The following is a 19,125-nucleotide window of genomic DNA, read 5'->3' as shown; positions in this document are numbered from 1 at the left end:
GGAATTTCGGGGTCGAGAAAATAGTGGCAGTTCTGCAAAATTATTTCTATTGGCCGAATCTTCGACAAGATGTTGGAAAGTACATCAGATCATGTACTGCCTGTGCCATTGCCAAACCAACCATTAAGAAGCACGACCTCTATACCCCGTTGCCTACCCCAAGTTGACCTTGGGAATCCATCTCCTTGGATTACATGTCAGGCCTTCCTTACACCAAGCATGGAAATGACTGTGTTTTTGTGGTCGTCGACAGGTTCTCGAAGATGACCATTATGGTGGCCTGCAAGAAGAATATCACAGCAGAAGCCACTGCCAAACTCTTCTTTGAACGAGTGTGGGTGCACTTTGGGATCCCACAGTCTATCATCTCAGATCGGGACAGTCGGTTTCTCAGCACATTTTGGTCCAGTCTCTGGTCAATGCTGGACACCAAACTCACGAAGTCCACAGCCTTCCATCCTCAAACTGATGGCCAGACAGAGGTTGTCAATAGGATGATTGTGAACATTCTGCGCATGTATAACTCAAAGCATCCACGCACATGGGACGAGAGCCTCCCCTATGTTAAGCACAGCTACAACCGAGCTCTTCACAGCTCCACTGGCCATAGCCCTTTTCAGGTGGGTTTGGGATTCCAGCCACTATGCCCCATTGATGTGGCCATGCCACTTGCAGCTACTCACATAAATTCAGCTCATGTCCAGTCCGAAACAGATAAGGCCCCCAGCTTCATTGAGCGCATCCAACACATTCGCCAGCAGGTCCATGACATTCTTGAGAAATCAAATGCCAAGTACAAGCAGTGACATGATCAACATCGGGTGCCACACAAGTTTCAGGTGGGTGACAAAGTCTGGTTGCATTTGCAAAAGGAACGCCTTACTGGAGCCTATCGGAAATTGAGACCACTACAATATGGTCCTTACACCATTAGTAAGGCTATGTGAGACAATGCATTTGAGCTCAGCATTCCCCCATTCCTTGGCCTGCACTCAGTGTTCAATGTGGACCGCCTTCGGCCATACTTTCCACCATTGCTGGACACATCCGACATTGCAGAACAGCTCAAACCCACAGAATTAAATCTAGATTGCATGGAACAAGCTGCAAATGATCGGATCATGGACACACAGATCAAGAACACTCGCCAACAGAATATCCAACTGTATCGAGTTGTCAAAGCAGGTCAACTCCTTCAGCAGGGCAAGTGGCTCACCAGGGAACAAGTTCAGCAAAAGTTTCCTCATCTCATGGAGGAGCTCAACGCAATGGGGACCATTGCTTCCTAAGGGGGGAGGAATGATCCAGGTTTATATTGGTGGCCACCTGCCAAGTCCACCTGGACCCCCACCATTGTTCTTCTCAGCATTTTCAGTTTCCTTAATTGTAGCACAACTTACTATTTTTAGCAGTTTTTCGGGTCGTGAACTTCCGGAGCCGTTTTGAGGCCCTAAACGACGTTTTTTGGGGAATCCGGGGGCAACATGGGCCCATGGAATGGATCGATGGTGCCTGTTACAACAATGATAGTGCTCGGATAGATCTTTCTAACGAGCTATTGTATGCGTCAAACGGAGATCGTATGCCAAAGTTACGACCCCAGGAAGTTGATGTACCAACTTACCCCAAACGGGGCCCCATAGTTTGGCGTTTCATCTTCTAGGGTTAGGTTTTGGAATGTTAAGGGTTTTTCCACTGTTTCTCAACAATAAATAGGCCTTCGAGCCTCATTGTAAGACAGTTGAGAGGCATGTAGCCATCACATCTCTTCTCAGAGATAAGCTACCATCGCCCTAGCTGGTTTATTTCCATTTCTGGTTGTAAGCATATTTCAGTATTTTTCCATTAATGAAATGAAGTATTATTTCCGCTGCATCTTTGTGTATATGGTTATCTCTGTAATTTTTTGCGTTCCTGTTTAAATCCGGATCACCTTACCTACCAGTATTTGGGTCGCCACTCTTACTGCTTTGTTGTTGATGCTAGATATGGCATAGCCCCTTTTCTTCTTTTCCAGTTTATATTTCATCTTCATGTCCTCCGCAATGGCCAAGTCATAGCTTTTCCCCTCCAAGCTATCTGCGGGGTCCTCTCCTTTGCATGGTAGCCAGGTGATGCAGTGAATCAAGTGTTCTGTGTTGGGGATGGGCTCCTCCAGGCACAAACACCCACCATGCACCAAGCAAAGCATTTACCTAATGACAAAACTTGTTATTGGGGCATGGTGGAAATGTGGCACCCAAAGCAGGTTTAGTAGCCCTACCTTTTCCACTCCACGCAACCACTTTCGTGGCTCTAATTCAGTAACCCCCGTTGCGGTGTTCTCGTTAGGCTTCATGAGTTGCGTGTTCTCTAGGTGAGGGAACTTCTCGTGGTCAACGAGGTCCCAATCTTCAAATTTTAAGATAGGCACCTGTCCCAGGTGCGTGCCCTCACAAATGATGTTGTATGGGAGGAGCGAGGTATGGAGAGAGCTCTTGCTCTCGTCAAGATCCTTGGGCACTTTAGCCTTCCCCTTCCACGGCGAGATATAGGCAGGCGGCCTTGTTGGAGGGTGCGCAGGCTCAGTTTCCTCCTCCATCCCTTCGTCGTCATCTTCTTCGATGATTAGGTCCTCTAGTTCTTCCTCCTCCTCGTCGGTTTCTATGTTAACATCTTTCCCTCTCTCCTCCATCGTTAGCTTAGTGCGTAGCGGGTTTCACGGGGACACACATATGGGAACCGTCACCTATGTGTCTTTCTTTGGTCTTGGCGTGCACGGTGATTTAGGGATTTCTGCCACAATCCCATCGCCTTCAGGGGCATCCCCTAAAGTCAGGGCCTGCGCGGCCTCTTCGGTGGTCATCTTTGTAATTTTGACAACTTCCTCAGATGCTACCATTGTGTCTGACTAGAAATATATCGCTCACGTACTCAGGGGCTCAATCAACACTCTGCACAGGTCAAACAACGCTATGCTTAGGCTACGCAGGGTATTCAACTGCTCAATTCGCAAATAACCAAGTGTTGTTTGCTGGGCAACCCTTTGTAATTTATAGTGCCTTTTCAATTTGAATTCGATCGTTCCCCCCAAATTCAGTTCATTAATGCTTCCTTGGTGGCAGATTTTCCCAAATCTTGCCCATAAATTGCATCTTAAATGCCTGTCGCCCACTCCATTTGGTCTCAAGTCGAGCATCACATCATGAATAGTGACTACAATGGTCACTTTCTTGCCAACCCGCATGGCAGCACAACCCCCCTTGTGCGGTTGTGGATCTTGTGACTCTTTTCTTCAGTGTGCAGCTCCAACATTGTGCAGCTCCCGTGCATAATAGTTTATAGTCCCGCGCCTCATTTCAACTACCTAGGGTGCTAAGACTGTACTTTCCACGATTAGTCAGGTGGCTGCACCACTTGTATAGGGTGTCATTCGATCATCCATCACTCTTTCTAGAAAATACCCACCTTTTATTATTATTGGCGGCGTCGTGCACTTTATCATGTGCAGCATGCCACCCTGGTTGATTCGCTTAGTAACATGCGATTCAAGCCAAGGCATCAGACTGATCAATTGCGGGATAGTCCTCAAACTTGTTAGTGTGATCATGCACACCCCATTTTATCACCATATTCTCCTTATCGAGAAAATCTTCCTTTATCTCGTCCTCCAGCTTCTTGACTTCGACTTCTACCAAAGCTTTTTTCTTCCTTAATCGCACCCTTTCTTTCTCAAGTTCTTGGAGCCTAAAATTTCCCTGTTGGATTTCTTCTTCCAAGGTCCCATGAACTGTCGTATCTGCTGGTGTTGTCATGTGCGGACTAGGTATTTCATGATATATGGGGATTACAGCATTCACTTCATACTCCAACCTTGGAGGTGCCTGCGTCGTCAGGTTCTTGCATGCGGTCCTATAAGCCCATAGAACCGCTGGTACGCGCAGGTCCCAGTTAGTCCGCTTTACATTGTGGACCTTGTTCAGCGCTTCGCACACTTTGTTAAAGGCTTCTACATGGATAACCTTCTACTCACTTGGTCTTTCCCTACTCTGTGGTTCCAACCAGAGGGGTTGTTCGCATCATTTCCTTGCCCGCACCTGCTTACTCACCATGTCTCCTAACGGGAAGACTATGTGCATCCAAGCAGGTTTCGTACCATATGCCTGCATCCATCTAGATAGGTGGGTGCGCAGACTATTTTGTTCAGCAATATTATCTGTCAATCTCATCTAAGGCTTCGCAAACCGCATGCACATCATCCTTCTGCATTCGTGCCAGTCCTCAAAACTTCTTTGGTGTGTACCCCACCACCTCACGAGCGTAGCGCACAGTACCCATTTCAAAGCTTAGAAACGTTGTTGTTTCGACACTTCTATTTCAAATTGGCTAAGGAAGTCATCCACCTCACTTAACCCATCATACGTAGGCACCTCCCTTACCTCCGTTAATACGCAGCACAAAAATCTCGTCATCATGTTACAGTTCAGTGTGGTTACCTCGTGTAACTGGTTCTGTCATCGTTCTATTTCTTTGTCCGAATCCAAAGAGCAGGAGCTTTCGCGCTCCCATGAGATTTGTCCATCCGCGGTCAGATTCACCCAATCTTGCTCTCGCACGGTTATCTTGTAGATGCAGTCCAAGTCATCGTCATTGTCATAGTCACGCACCGACTCCATGTAGCACGATCCTTCTGCAGGGTCCAATGGTACAACCACGCGCAGAGACTTTTTCTCAAAAATCATCTTGTCCTTCTTTAGATTTATCACCCAATTCATGTTAGTGGCCCAATATATTCCTAATAGCGTGGGGTAGGGATTGTTGTCATCAACAATCTCTATCACTTCAAAATCTGCTAGCGCACTTGCTCCTTTGATATCCACTGTGATTCCCTGCAATATCCCCATCGATAGGATCTTTTGCTGGTTCGCCATTCGCAGTTGGATAGGAGACCATTTCAGTGTAAGCTTTCCCATGTGCTCCCATGTCTACTTTAGCAGGACGTTCACGTCTGATCCTAGATCCAGAACCACTTGGTCCATCTCATATTCCCCAATCTGCACGGTCATTCTCATCTCCCTTCTCGTTCACGTCATGTGCTTTCTGAGCTTCCGGACTATGCACGATTCTCCTGCATGGTCTCAATGCATCTATTTATGAGTTCCTACAACCCCTTTACAGCCTTACTGTCACATAGTACCTTCATGCATGTTTCCAGGAACGTTGTGAGAATTGATGGGTCCATTTTTGGCTCTGGTCTGTCTTTACTTCTTGAAGTGGAGGCATCAACAAAGCTCTTGTTGGCTTCCATGAAGGTTTCCTTAGCGCGCTCCAAATCAAACTCTGGGTCTTTCATTGGAGCTTTGCGAACCCAAGTAATTTCTTCAGGTTGCTTGCCTTTGTCATATCCTTTCATAATTCCACTTCGGAGCACAATATTTTCATTAGAGTCTTCCTCGCGCGACTCAGACCTCATCATTTGTAGGTTCTGAGTCGGGGGAGGTTGGAGTGCTCCTTTATTGCGCAACCATGCTATCAGCATGGGACAATCCTCTGTCTCATGATCAAACAATGTACAATACAAACATGATGGCCGTGTTGGATTTGTACAATCACAGGCATAATGTCCTAACTCTCCACAATTGTAACATATCAGATGTCCGCGAGCTCTTCCTAGTCTTCCTCCACCTCAGCTTCGTCCGTGCCCCTGAAATATGGTTCACGCCATCCCTGCATTCTGGTCAAGGGGCCGCGTTTCAGCCTAAACTTTGTAGGTAAGATACTGATCCATCATTAGTTCATAACTTCTACAGGTGCACTCATCATGTCCCACTGATTGACAGAAATTATAGAACAATTGCTGTGAATTCTATGTGTACTTTTGCAATAAATGGTAGTTATCTACAGCATGCTTTCCTCCTATCTGACAAATCGTGCACCATAATGCAGGCACCGTGCTCGGTCCTGCTTGTGCCTTCGGCCTCAATGGCATTGGTCCTCCTCCTGCGAGGCATTTCGCGAACACCGAGTAGTGGTCCTTGTCATATCCCTAGCCCTTGATGCACCATACCTCATCATGTACTTCTAGTCGAGCTGCCCTGTCTTGTTTGAAACTCTGCATATCATGGCACAAGTTTTTCAACTACGTGTGAATCTACTGAACTCCTAGGTTGGTATCTTGTATCGGGGTCTCGTGTAATCTCATCGCGACCTCCAAGGCCTCGGCTTGAGTTGTTAACCTTTGTTGTGACAACGCGCTCCTAAGATGCGGTGTTAACGATGCTACAAACCATTCATGGTGTTGTCCATCCGTCAATGTCATGTTAGCTTCACGAATTGTGCACTTCAGTCTCTGATCTAACTCCCAAGGGGTCTCGCCTGGTAGCATTGTGATTTCCTCGAACCCAATGATCGACTGCGCCTCTAACTTTTGCCTGCTAAATTATTTGTTTAGCACAGCTTGAATATCCGCAATCCCCGCATTCGGATTATCATTGGAATGCTTAATGTACCAGGTCATCGCGTGATCCTGCAGAGCACTGACCAACATTGCTTTCTTTATATTATCATCCGTGACTCCCTGCGCTTTCGATACAACTTTTATCACGAACCAAAACTGGTCCAAATCTTCATTTCCTACTCCCTTGAACACTGGAAACTTTATCGCACTTGCCATATTGCTTCACAGTGGTGTCGGAGGTGGTATGGGCGAAGATGGGGGTGAAGACGGTGAAAATGGCGGCGGTGTGGGTGGGGGTGGTATGCGCGGAATCCTCTGCTTTATCAAATTGATCGCACTTCTTGCTAAGACATTCGCAAGCTCTTCCTCGCCTCCTCGCGGAGGTGAAATCAAGGGGCTAGTTTCTAGTTCTATATTACCTTCATTTCTATAGATTCTCCCACTTCGCATAGCCCCAAACATCAATTTATTTGCATAACCCATTTTTCACACAGTAGCATTTTAATCCAAGTGTTCAAATATTTAACGTACTTACCTTGCGGCTCTTTTAGGAAGCGTTGTTTTGCCTCGCCATAGCTGACTGAAGTATCTACTACAAACTTAGTGATGAATCCTCCTATGATTCGATCGAGCCAGTGATCAACAACGTGCGCACCAATTCTGGAGTCCACAGAAAAGGTCTGTCGAGTTTACCCATCCTTGGCTATCTGCTAGCTTCACGATCGACTCGTACAAATTAGTAGGGAAAGATGCGAATAAAATTTCATGGATCTCTATGTATAAGTAGTAGTCTAACTACTCTTCCTTTGATAGTCAGGGATTCCTATTTTCCCGCACCGCAAACTCATGAATCTTTCTGTCCAACAAATCTTCAATTCCTTTCTTTGTTGGATTCCAATGATATGACACCAGACAACTCTATGTAGATCCCAGTCCCGACAATGAAACCATTTGTTGGCTTGTTGGGGCCTGACCCAAGTTCAAAGTTAATTAGCCAAAAAAATCCCTGTACTACTGGCCCTTTCGGCAACAGTCCATAAAGCGCGGACTGAGGTCTCACCCGAAGTAGTATGGGGGGGTGCTGGAACCAGGTTTCCGCACCCTTGAGATGTCTGAGAGGTTGAACTGGTCCAACTATTAGTCCCTTCACGCAGGTTGCTTCACGCACTTCCCAGGCCTTCGTGCCCTAATATACTTGCCTTCGTGCAGCCCTAACCAAGGGTTGTGGAGCTTCGGCACTACTGGAGCAACACACTGCGTTATTCCCCTATATTGCACCTTAAATATTACTTATCCTCCTACGCCTAGTGAATTATCTTCGCATAAGTGGATGTCTTACATTATATTTATTTATACAGCACATTCATAAGAGTTCGTGCAACAAATAAACCGTACGCTTGCAATTTAAACCCAACCATACATTAAAACAAGAAAAGATACATCGTAATATGGTAAACTTTTCTTTATTACTTCTTCCAATGATTAGAGACTCGACTTGCCCTGCATACTCAGCTGCAGGGATCCGCGCACTCAGCTGCAGACTACTAGGCCTCTGTGCACTCAGCTGTAGAGCCTTCTCCTACTCTATGACCCAAAGACACACTTTACACTTCGACTCAGTCTCTTAGACTCATCATGCTTCCATTTTATTTTTTATGCTATACACTTAGAGCCTCGCTCTATTTATAAAATCCCATGGTCCGCGGACCATGGGTAGGTTTATCAAGCCGACATTACATTACAAAAATGAGGGTGGACAACCAAGTGACTCTATTATAGCTTCGCGCTCTGCGCCCATAATTTGCAGAGCTTTTACAAAAGACTTTGTCAAAACTTGGGCTTTAAGCCCCAAAACATGCCTTGCAGGGGATTCCATGCCCAACAACTACATCGACTGTGTGGAATTTCCAATGCTTTATAGTTAATTGGAGGGTGGAGGGTTCCCCATAATGTTAAAGTCAATCTGACACCCTCAACAAACATTCAATTGGGTCTCGACTCTAATAAGGTTTGGGCCACACAAGGCGCAAGGGGTGGACCTAAAGAGCTCAACTACTACACGCAAGTCAAGGAAGTCTTCACAAATGTCTCAAGATAGTCCAACACAATTTACCCACTTCCACGAGTAGAAATGTAGATGACACCTCAATTCTTCATCCATAACTTTGTACGCTTTCACGTAATTGTCTTTCGAGGCATAAAAAAGACTTGAGTACTTTATTGAACTGACTTGGCCATCACCACCCAAGTTATTTTGGGCATTTCTTTCTGCCTTATTATTATTGTATGTATCTGTAGCATTGACCTTGTTTGCTTTATCCTTGAAAGATTGCTAAAAAGAATGTAGTTACACTGGTAATGAATCACTCACCCTACGAGCAACAAGATGACCATAAGGACCATGGCCATCAGAAACCTCACATAAGATTGACTCATTTGATACAAAATCCAATGAACGATAACAAAAGAATAATGAAAATATGAACTTCTTGTTTACCAATTAGGACCAAGGAAATTTTTTCTAAAAAACTGAATATCATTTGAACTGACAAAAGATAACTCTGAACATGAAAATTTCAGAACATTTCATTTAAGAACTCTTGATAAAATAAAATTCACAGCATAAATGGCAATGTCTAAAAGTCGCATAGTAGTCCTTGTTCCATTCATTAATAAGGATAGGATCCATGTCGCACTAAACAGTGCATGCACATAGTTGTTAGAGCATACATGTAGATTGCATATATTACATTCTACATTCTAAATAAGTACCCTCATGTACCCTCTTACCTGCGGAACAAATTGTAGTTTATTTTTTGTTATTGTTCTATTTAGGAAGAGATTAGTGGAGAATAATAAGAGTTTCAAAGATACAAATGATTCTCATTAAAAACAAGGACACCTATATTAAAATTTAGAATATTGAAGAAACTTTTTACTTTTGAAGAGCAGCTTTGTTGACTTTTTGTGAAGTACATGGTCAATTTTTTTTGTCTTCCTTGGAAATCCTTGCACGGTTTCGGTTGTCATATCAGATACTTATTGGAAGGTACTCCAAAGTATTCAACACTACAAGAGTTCCTTATTTTTCTTAGTCATATTTTAACAGTTATTTCGAAAGTTGCGGTTTGGAGTCTAAATTGAGCATTTACATCACAACCTGCCATGGGGATTAATCTCCTAACTCTCTCTCGATGATTACAACTATAACATGTGGGGATTAATGCCTTCAACAACATCGGTTGAGACTGATCAATATCATCGATATCCAGCATGCCTCCATGAAGATCAATATAAAAAACATAAAACCTATATAGTGTATGCACATTATTTTTTCATGGGAATTGATCCTATGATTAACTCGAATTATTTTGTCATAGTCTGCAGAAGCTATCCATCATGGGCTTAACTTGTGAACTATTTAGATTCCGCACATCATGTCCACAAAAGATTGGATCTATCACAACCACGAAGCCTTTAGTATTTACATATAAACGTCTTGACTGCAATTAACGCCATGACCAAATCAACCAAAGAAACTCCCCCAGCTTGTTGGCAATTTCTTTCGTATGACAAGACAAAGTGGAAAACCCCGTATCCCACCAGCAGGTGGAAGCAAACCTCAAGGTGACAAAAAGTAAAAATAAAATGTCATAAAGGTTGCAGGGAAAATGCTAAATATGTAAGCATTTAAGAGTACATTCACACTAGAAGAGTCACTGCCTTGTAGTCATTATATTCAAAACCCAAAACCCAGGTTAATGGGTACTGCAAAAACTTTGTTGCTACCCAATTGTTGCCAGTGAGAATGGAATATGAAACCTGTGTCTGGCATATTCGCGAAAAGCCCACCAGTTGATTGGTAAAATATCGATCTTGCCCTTAGGCCACAAGTTAATTTGAAGTATAAATTTCTGGCACATATTTTTCTAGAAGCTTGTAATTAGAATTTATGGTAAAACTATGGATTAAATAAAAGAGCCTGCCCTTATATTTTCTCCCCTATCAATTGCACGATCATAATCAGGAAAAATGATTCGGATGAAAAGAGTACTAAAATTCCAGAGATGGATAAGAAAAATATTGGTAAGTCTCATATTACTATATTTCTCATGTTTTATTAATTTTCACTATATTAAACATGATCTTATAGTATTCACTTCTATTTTGCAATAAAAATGACTATTTTCAAGATGATCACATATAAAGAAAAAATTTCTGATCCAAATCCTGGAAAAATAAATACATTGAATGCAAGTGTCCAATATTCAAATACTACTAGAGTTTTACTTTACACATTAGCAATACCAAATAATGTTCGTATAATTTGGTGATATCCATTTTTGGAAAACTAAATAACTTTACTTGGCATTCATTTCCAATTTTCTTACATATTTATGTGTTCACTTACTTTTCCTGTTAATTGGTTTACAAGCACGGGTTGTCCTGCTGCCATTATCTTACTTTTCTTTTTTTATTGGATAGACAGTTAAGAAGCCGAACCAAAAATAAATGCAAAAGGAGCAATAAGAATAACTGTCTACTGGAAATCTCACTTTTGAGGACAATGTTTACCGGTAATCATCCCTTTCTCATATAATTGATAATTTTCTTGGCTATCCTCATTCACAATCATCCTCTTGCTTAGCAATTTTATTTTAGATCACTCTCAATTGCGAAATGCTACAACATTAATAAAATACCTTGTGTTTGTCTATAGGTGGCCAAGCCTTGGCCAGAGGTTGGGGTATGCAGTGTGGGTGGAACAAAGAAGTGCGCTGGTAGGGTGTTACCCTAGTTCCCATTATTTGTTCTTGTTTATCCCATTAAATTAGCAGTAGTCACTACTCAATTTTCCTTTCAGCATTGGTTTTGCTTAACATCACTTTTTTTGAATGCTAACAAAACAACCAAGCTCCAACTCATATTTTTCCCGTTCTTCATTCTATATGCTAAATATTTTCTTCATGCCCCAGCTCAAGGGAGAGACTTGCTGCCAGCCACTCATCCTTGTTTAAGAAACAAAAGAGCCCTTTTATATCATATTCGGGTCTCATAGAATATGTTTTAACATGAATTTAAAAAAATATATAATGAACCTTCGTTGTGTTGGAATATTAATTCCTACTTGTCTCTGTTGTGGCTCTTTATGTAAAGAGTTTGTTCCTATTCTACAGGAGTGGTTTTCCTAATTTGGTGTGTGGTTGAGATATTTTCTCAACCAACTAATTGTGTCCAAGATAGTTTCCCTAACTTGAAACAACACTTCCTGTATATATGTAATATCATATTTGATTAATAAAATACAAATTTCCTGATGGAAATTTAACATGGTATCAGGCCCCTAAGGGCCTGGCCCCTCCTAGGCTGAGAGAAATAAGAAAAGTATATTTAGTTTTATTTTTTTGTAATTTTTTCCATCATCCATGCGCATGGCATCTCCGTTGCCGGACGTACGGAGGAGTTGCAGACTCTGAAAAAGATCTCTGTTTGCTTTCTACCTATGCAGCTAATTCAAAAGAAATTGTGTTATGCTTTTTGCAGGTGTGTATAGTGGAGACTTTTGTGGTTGAACTTGTAGCGGAGCTAAAGGGACTCAATTTTGGGCATGGAGATGAACAGATCCGCGCAATCTCGGAGGCATCCCCTGCGCCTGAAAGTCACAACAACTTTCATGACATGAGTAAGCTTGGTGCTGAAATTGCGGACCCTGGCTGCATTGAAATCGAAAAAGAATTACCTTCCAGGGAGATGAAATATGGCCCGCGGAAAAGTCGCTCATATGTGGCGAGTTCTTCCATCCCGAGGACGAAGATGAACCCTGTGAATTTCAACCTGAGGCAGCACTCCAGGAATCAAACAGGTTTCTATTTGCGGGCAATTCCTCTACATGGTGTTAGTGGTAAGAGAGGGACAGAGCAGGTGCCAGTCCGCACAACGGCTCGGGTCCATGCACGAAGTCATTGATCTGCGCAGCAGAAGTGTTGTGGTTGGGGAGAGCTGCCAGAGGTGGGATCCAACCCATAGAGACCTGAGGCCGAGTGAAGGAGCCCGTGGTCAATAAGTCCCTGTGGAAGTGAATCGTCGTGGCAGTGAATCCCTCTGTCACCGCCGTGAGGAGGAGGATGCGTTCACCCTGTTGAAGCATAAAGAGTGATTGCGATGTTTCTTGAATAAATCTTTTCATGTTCGTCTCATTCATCTTGACCGAGAGCTTGCAAGATTCATTGGTCCTCTGGTAGTGTGACTGGGGAACACCTAATATGTGCTTCGGTCAATGCGATGGACCGCAATCCAAAGGCAATTGATGAACAAAAGTTGCCGAGTATATAGATTTCTTTTGATGTATCGCTACATACAAAGTCTGGATTAGAAGAGCGATGGACATCGCCAACAAAGAGCTGGTTATATGGGAATTAGAAAAGATGGAACCAGAGAATGACTCGGCATCATTTGATGAGATGGTTCCAGACAATGGCTCCACTCGAGTAGTGCACATAAGGAGGCCGAGCTTGGCATACTTCTCGAGGAGATTGCCTACTAGACTACGTAACACGAAATAGATAAGTTGACTGGTTGAAAAGGGTGTGATTGGTGGAAACATCATTAAAGTCGGTATCAACTATTTGAATCATCAGGTCTCACGGTGTGCGTAGCCAGTGCGTTGAGGAGCATCTTGCGGACCTGTTAAGGAACTGCATTGATGAGCTGCAATGTGCCACATCCAAGCCCAGAAGGTAAGTTGCAGTGTTAGCCATTTTTGTTTTTATGAGAGGTAAAGAAACAATATCAACAATCATTCCACATGGGTGAAGATGAAACTAGCTTTTCCACAACAATGTTGCATACTAGTTTATGTGTTTTTGAATTTTGAGTTTTGTAAGTGAAATATGTTGAGCCTGATCAACTTAACATGTAAATGAAATTGGTTAGAATTGATCACTCTAGTGATGGATAATTGAAGTTGGAAATATTCAAGATGAAAGCACTAAGTGTGATGCTAGGAGAAATTGGTTGATGTAGCAATCGATAGGCAAACCAGGTAAAATATTGTGTGTTGAAATAAAGAAGACTCATAATATATGTCACATACATTAGTAAGCAAGTCTACGATGTTTTGTAGTGGTCGTTGTAAAGTATATACCTGGTAACTCTAAGAGTTGGAGTTGTGTTGTAAGCCTTGTGAGGCATGTGTACCCCCATACAGTTCATGGTAATCTGAAAATCATTTTGTATTTGCAATGTCAGTTTGTGGTAAGCCACAAACCACATGTAAGAGTGAAGTGGGACAAAGATTTCTGTTGGCATGGTTTAAGGTTAGCTGAGAAAACCCACGGCCTAGTTGAGTCAAGTCTTTGGTGAGCCTTAGTGGCTGGAGTGCCCTAGTGGCATGTTTATGGCCCAGAGTGGCTGGAGTGCCTTAATGGCATATTTGTGGCCCAAAGCAGCTAGAGAGCCTTCATGGATGTGTTGAGCCTTCATGGCTAAGTTGAGCCTTGGTGGCTGTGTTTAGCCTTGGTGGTTGAGATCTCTTAGTGGCATGGTTGAGGGTGATCTGATAAAACCCAGAGCATGGTTACAGGTAATCTGATAAAACCCATGATGATGGAGGGGGATTTACATCTACAAGTACATGTATGTAGTTATAATGGTTGACAGAACCATGTATGCGAAGGACATCCTACAAGATTGGTGGCTGCAGCGATTGGCGCCCATGCATCCCATTGGATGGTTGCTCCTTTATATGGACATCAACATATTCTTTTATGTTTGACCACAACTAGACTTTGCAGATTGATATCGAGACAAATACTCATGAAGGGGGTGTGTTGAAAGATTAATTCCTACTTGTCTCTGTTGTAACTTTCTATGTAAAGAGTCTGTTCCTATTCTATAGGAGTGGTTTCCCTAGTTTGGTGTGTGGTTGAGATATTCTCTCAACCAACTGATTGTGTGTCCAAGATAGTTTCCCTATCTTGAGACAACACTTCCTGTATATATGTAATATCATATTTGATTAATAAAATATAGATTTCCAGATGGAAATTTAGCACGTTGTTTAACAAAGGCTTCATCATTTGAATTTCTTGAAAGACATGGAGCATAAACCTTTCATTTGAATTTTTTGAGAAGCCCTTTGCCGTGAGTTTTTCTAATCCACTTTGATCAGACAATGCACATGGTCACTATCAGTGGGTGCATTAATCTGTCAAATAATAATAATTTAAAATTATGTCCGCGCCTTCATACCACCTTCGAACTTTTCAAAATTTTCTTTCTCTGTCAAAAGAGTTTATGCAGGTTCTCCTCTTCTTTCTACTGCTTTCTTTTGGGGAGTATTATACAAAGGGAGTCTTATACAAACTAGAAAACTGAAAAGTGAAGCATAGATTGTTCTTCTCAATATTATGAATCAGTTAAATAAAGATTATATTGGAGACATCAACAATAAATGATTGTACTAAGACTGAACTAAACTCGACTAACTAAAACTTAACTTGGACAATTAGATGGACGATTTTGACACCTAACAGGTGGTTGGAATTAGATTCTCCAACAATTTAGTCTTGCATTATGGTTCCCTCTACATAGGATAGAAAACGCCTGTCCTTTCGCTCTACATACATTGGCCAGAAAACTCCTATCCTTTCTCCACATGACCAACTGAATATGGAAAACAACTATTCCTTCTTGCCCAACACTTCTTTCACTCTCCCTTAACTCTCTTGTCGCTAGGATCCCTAATATCGTCGTCATCCCAGAATGGTCCACCTACTCCCTGTAGAAAATCTGGTGCAGGTTAACCCCATAATGCAATATAAATCGAAGTAGAATACTATAACCTACTTCTACTATCAATTTACGGAAGCTTAAAGATTGAGCTGAACAATATAACAAGAAGAAGAAGAATGAACCGCACAATACACATGAAAATACTTTTGGGAAAGCCTCAACGAAAAACCCCACTATCTGTATTATCATGCAAGGTGGAAATACATAGGAATTATACAAAGCCTTAGCTCCCACAACTAGCTAGCTCTTAGTACAATCCTCACAGATGCTCATAGGAAATCTTGGCTACTCTCCAGCCTTTCTCTTTGCCCTCCAAGCTCCTATTTCCTTGCGTTGTTCCTTTGCGATCATTCTCCTTCAACCAAGTGGAACACCTGATCTCACACACTGTCATAACTGCGCAATCCTCAAAGAATGATGCCTTGACTGCATGCATGAGTTTTCTTTCTAAGAAAACACATGCAACTGATAGTACACTATCCTTGTCTTTAATCTCAACTGGGTCTTTCTCATAATAGACATGCATGAGTTTCTGATGAGGGAATCTTCAGTTAACTGGAGCAACACTAGTTGAATGCATACATGCATCAACTGACTGTTAACTCTCTATTAGTTCCTCAAATAGTTTGGAACTAATTTAACTAGACTTAATTGAGTAAACTGAGTTAACTAATTACAACTGAAATATAGCTCAATCTTATCTCCTTAATTTAAGGGATAACTCTTGCATGACTTCAAAAAGACTTCTAACTTGAATTTCTCCAACCAATTAATTCAAAATTAATTAATTAATTATTTCCAAGTAGCTGTTAAGACTAAATTTGATTTTAATTCACAATTTAATTCAAGGACAAATTAAATTGGAATATTCTTGTTGCCACATTTCAACACTTTCTCTCAACAAGAAAGGGATTATCTGTCACCCCAATCCTGTCTCTATGGAACTCGAATTTACACTCTGACAATGCCTTTGTCAAAATGTCAGCATCTTTCTCCTTTTTCGAAATATACCGCAGCAACATGATCCTCCCATCATCAACAGCTTGATTTACCTTGTAAAGCCAACGAGAACTCACAACTGATTTGTTCTCCGGTCCGAAACCATGTCCCAAACATTGTTATGAACTATGGAGTCATACTCCTCCACCATAGCATCAACCCAAATCAGTTGCTGCACTGCTTCCTCAAAGGAAGATGGCTCGGTATCAACACATTCCCGAGCAAGGGCCATGTATCTAGTGTACCTCTCAGGTGACCTCCTCTATCTGTGCTGAGAAGCTGGTGCTCCCACATTCTCTCTCACATCCTCCAACAATTTTTCAGCTTCTTTTGTGTGCTTCTGTCCATATCTGGAAAACTTTGCTTGAGTGGATGTCTCCATTCCTGGAACCTCTGCATGTGGCTGCTCCACATCAGTCTGAGGCTCCTCTTGCTTAGGAACCAACAGTTCCTCCACAGCCTATAGTTGGATCTCCCTCTCAAGGGAAACTCGCATGGCCTTCTACTCATCAAATTTGAGATCTTTGTGAACCACTATCCTCCGACTGGTAGGCAAGTACACCCGATAGTTGTGAGGTGTATCAATGTACCCCACAAATATCACCAACTTTGCTGTCGGCTCAAGCTTCTTTCGTGCATCCTTTGTCACATGGAAATATGCCAGCCAAAGATCCTAAAGTGACCCACATCTGGTCTCTTACTGGAGAAAGCTTCCTCTGGTGTCTTCATCCCAAGTATGTGATGCGGGCTTCTATTTTGCAAATAGACCGATGTGTTGCATGCCTTAGCCCACAAGTGAAGTGGTAGGCCTTGGTCATGCATCATTTCCCGTGTTTCCCCTACAATAGTTTTATTCTTCCTTTCGGCCACCCCATTATGTTGTGGGTTATGAGGTACCATCAACTCTCATTTAATTCCTTCCGCTGCACAAAAGTCCTTAAACTCTTGAGAGACATATTCTCCACCGTTGTCGATTCCCAATGCCTTGATCTTCTTCCCTGACTTTTTCTCGACCAAAGATTTGAACTCACAAAACTTTGTGAAATTTTGGCCCTTCTTCTGAATGAAAAAAATCCAGCATTTATGAGAATAGTCATCAATGAAAATCACATAATACATTTACTTCGTTGTGGATGTCGTCGAGAATGGTCCACACAATTCAATATGAACTCGCTTTAAGATAGCCTTTGCTCGGCTGTCTCGATCATGAAAGGAAAACTTGGTGTACTTTCCCAAGGTACAACCTTTGCATGTGTCAACTTGCTCAAGTTTACCTTTGGGAAGTCCTGTAGATATCTGTTGCATTATCTTCAAAGCCCCATGATGCAAATCGCCCAACCACCTGTGCCACAACTCACCAATGCCTTGGCTTTGCACCAATTCTTCTTTCGTACTCAATGATGCACAATCATCTACCTCTAGTTTATAGATATTCTTCACCCAAATCCTTACCCTCTTGGTCTGACCCATGGCTATGTGTCTTAGGAACGCCTTTCCTTTACTGAAGACAACATTGTAGCCTTTGTCCTCCAACATCTCGACCGATACCAAGTTCTTCTTCAATCCAGGAACATACTTCACATCTATCAAGGTGACAGGAGCTCCATGCTCCCTCTGAAAAGCAACCGTGCCCACTCCTGAAACACTATACCTTCCGTCATCACCCATCTCTATGTCCATCTTGAGGTCTTTCTCCTCCAGGGCACTAAATAAACTTTTATCACCGGTCATGTGGAATGAGGCTCCACTGTCAAGATACCAGACACAACCCATCATTGATGACACCATGCATGCGATGAGGGTAAAGTCCATTTCGAACTGAGAGGCTAATGCCTCACCTTTCGATCCTTCCGAGGATCCCTTCTTGGACTTATTCAATGGGAAATTAGTCACATAATGTCCCATCTTGTGACAATTAAAGCATCTCACTTTAGACTTGTCAACCTTCTTCCCTCCATGAGAAGAATTCGATTTGGAATGGGAAGCCTCCCCCTTCCCTTTCCTTGCCTTACTTGCTAAGGCGAGATTTTCTTCATCATCATCCTTGGATGAAGAACCATCTCGTGTGCTCCTCCTGATCTCCTCCTGCATGATATTTGACCACAGTTGTTCCCAATCTGACAGTTTCTCCCTTTCATTCACAGAGTCCTGGTAGCTATTCCAAGTCTTTGGAAGGCCAAGGAGAGAGAGGCTCACCATATCTTCATCGGCAGTAATTATTCCCACACTGCCAAGCTCATCTCTACAGGTGGTGAGCTTGTTCAGATATGTGGAAATAGTATCGCCCTTCTCCATCTTGATTCTTCGAAGCTTATCCTTGAGTGCCAATTTCCTCTGGTCTCCACTGTTTTGGTAGAGGTCCTTCAAAGTATTCAACATTGAAAATGGAGTATCCTTCCCATGGAGACTCGAGACAATATGGTCTCGAACTCCCTCAAGGATGATCTGTCTCGCCTTCACCACACACTTCTTCCACACAGCCAATTCTTGTGCATTAGTTGAAGCTAGCTTTGGGATTTATTGATCAATGAATTCCTTCAAGCCATTGTCTTCTAATACATCCTCCATTCTATCTTTCCATGCTATGTAATTCGAGCTACCTTCCAAGGCATACTCAAGTCTCAAGCCATAGAACACCATTGGCCAACCTTGAAGTATGATATGAATTCGATTTGCACCTGCAACCCCGAACTTCAAACTTCAAATTCTCTTCTCAGTACATTGTTCACAGCTTCGTTACCATGTAGAAAATTTCTACAAATCCAACTCTGATACCATGTATAAAATCTGGTGCAGGTTAACCCGATAATGCAATATAAATCAAAGTATAATACTCTAACCTACTTCTACTACCAATTTTTGGAAGCTTAAATATCGAGTTGAACAATAGAACCAAA

Source organism: Pinus tabuliformis, chromosome 2_1, assembly GCF_031772625.1.
Source record: "Pinus tabuliformis cultivar Carrire ecotype Pingquan chromosome 2_1, CPIR1, whole genome shotgun sequence".
NCBI lineage: Eukaryota > Viridiplantae > Streptophyta > Pinopsida > Pinales > Pinaceae > Pinus > Pinus tabuliformis.
The sequence above is the reverse complement of the archived record's forward strand: the minus strand, read 5'-3'. Positions refer to the sequence as shown.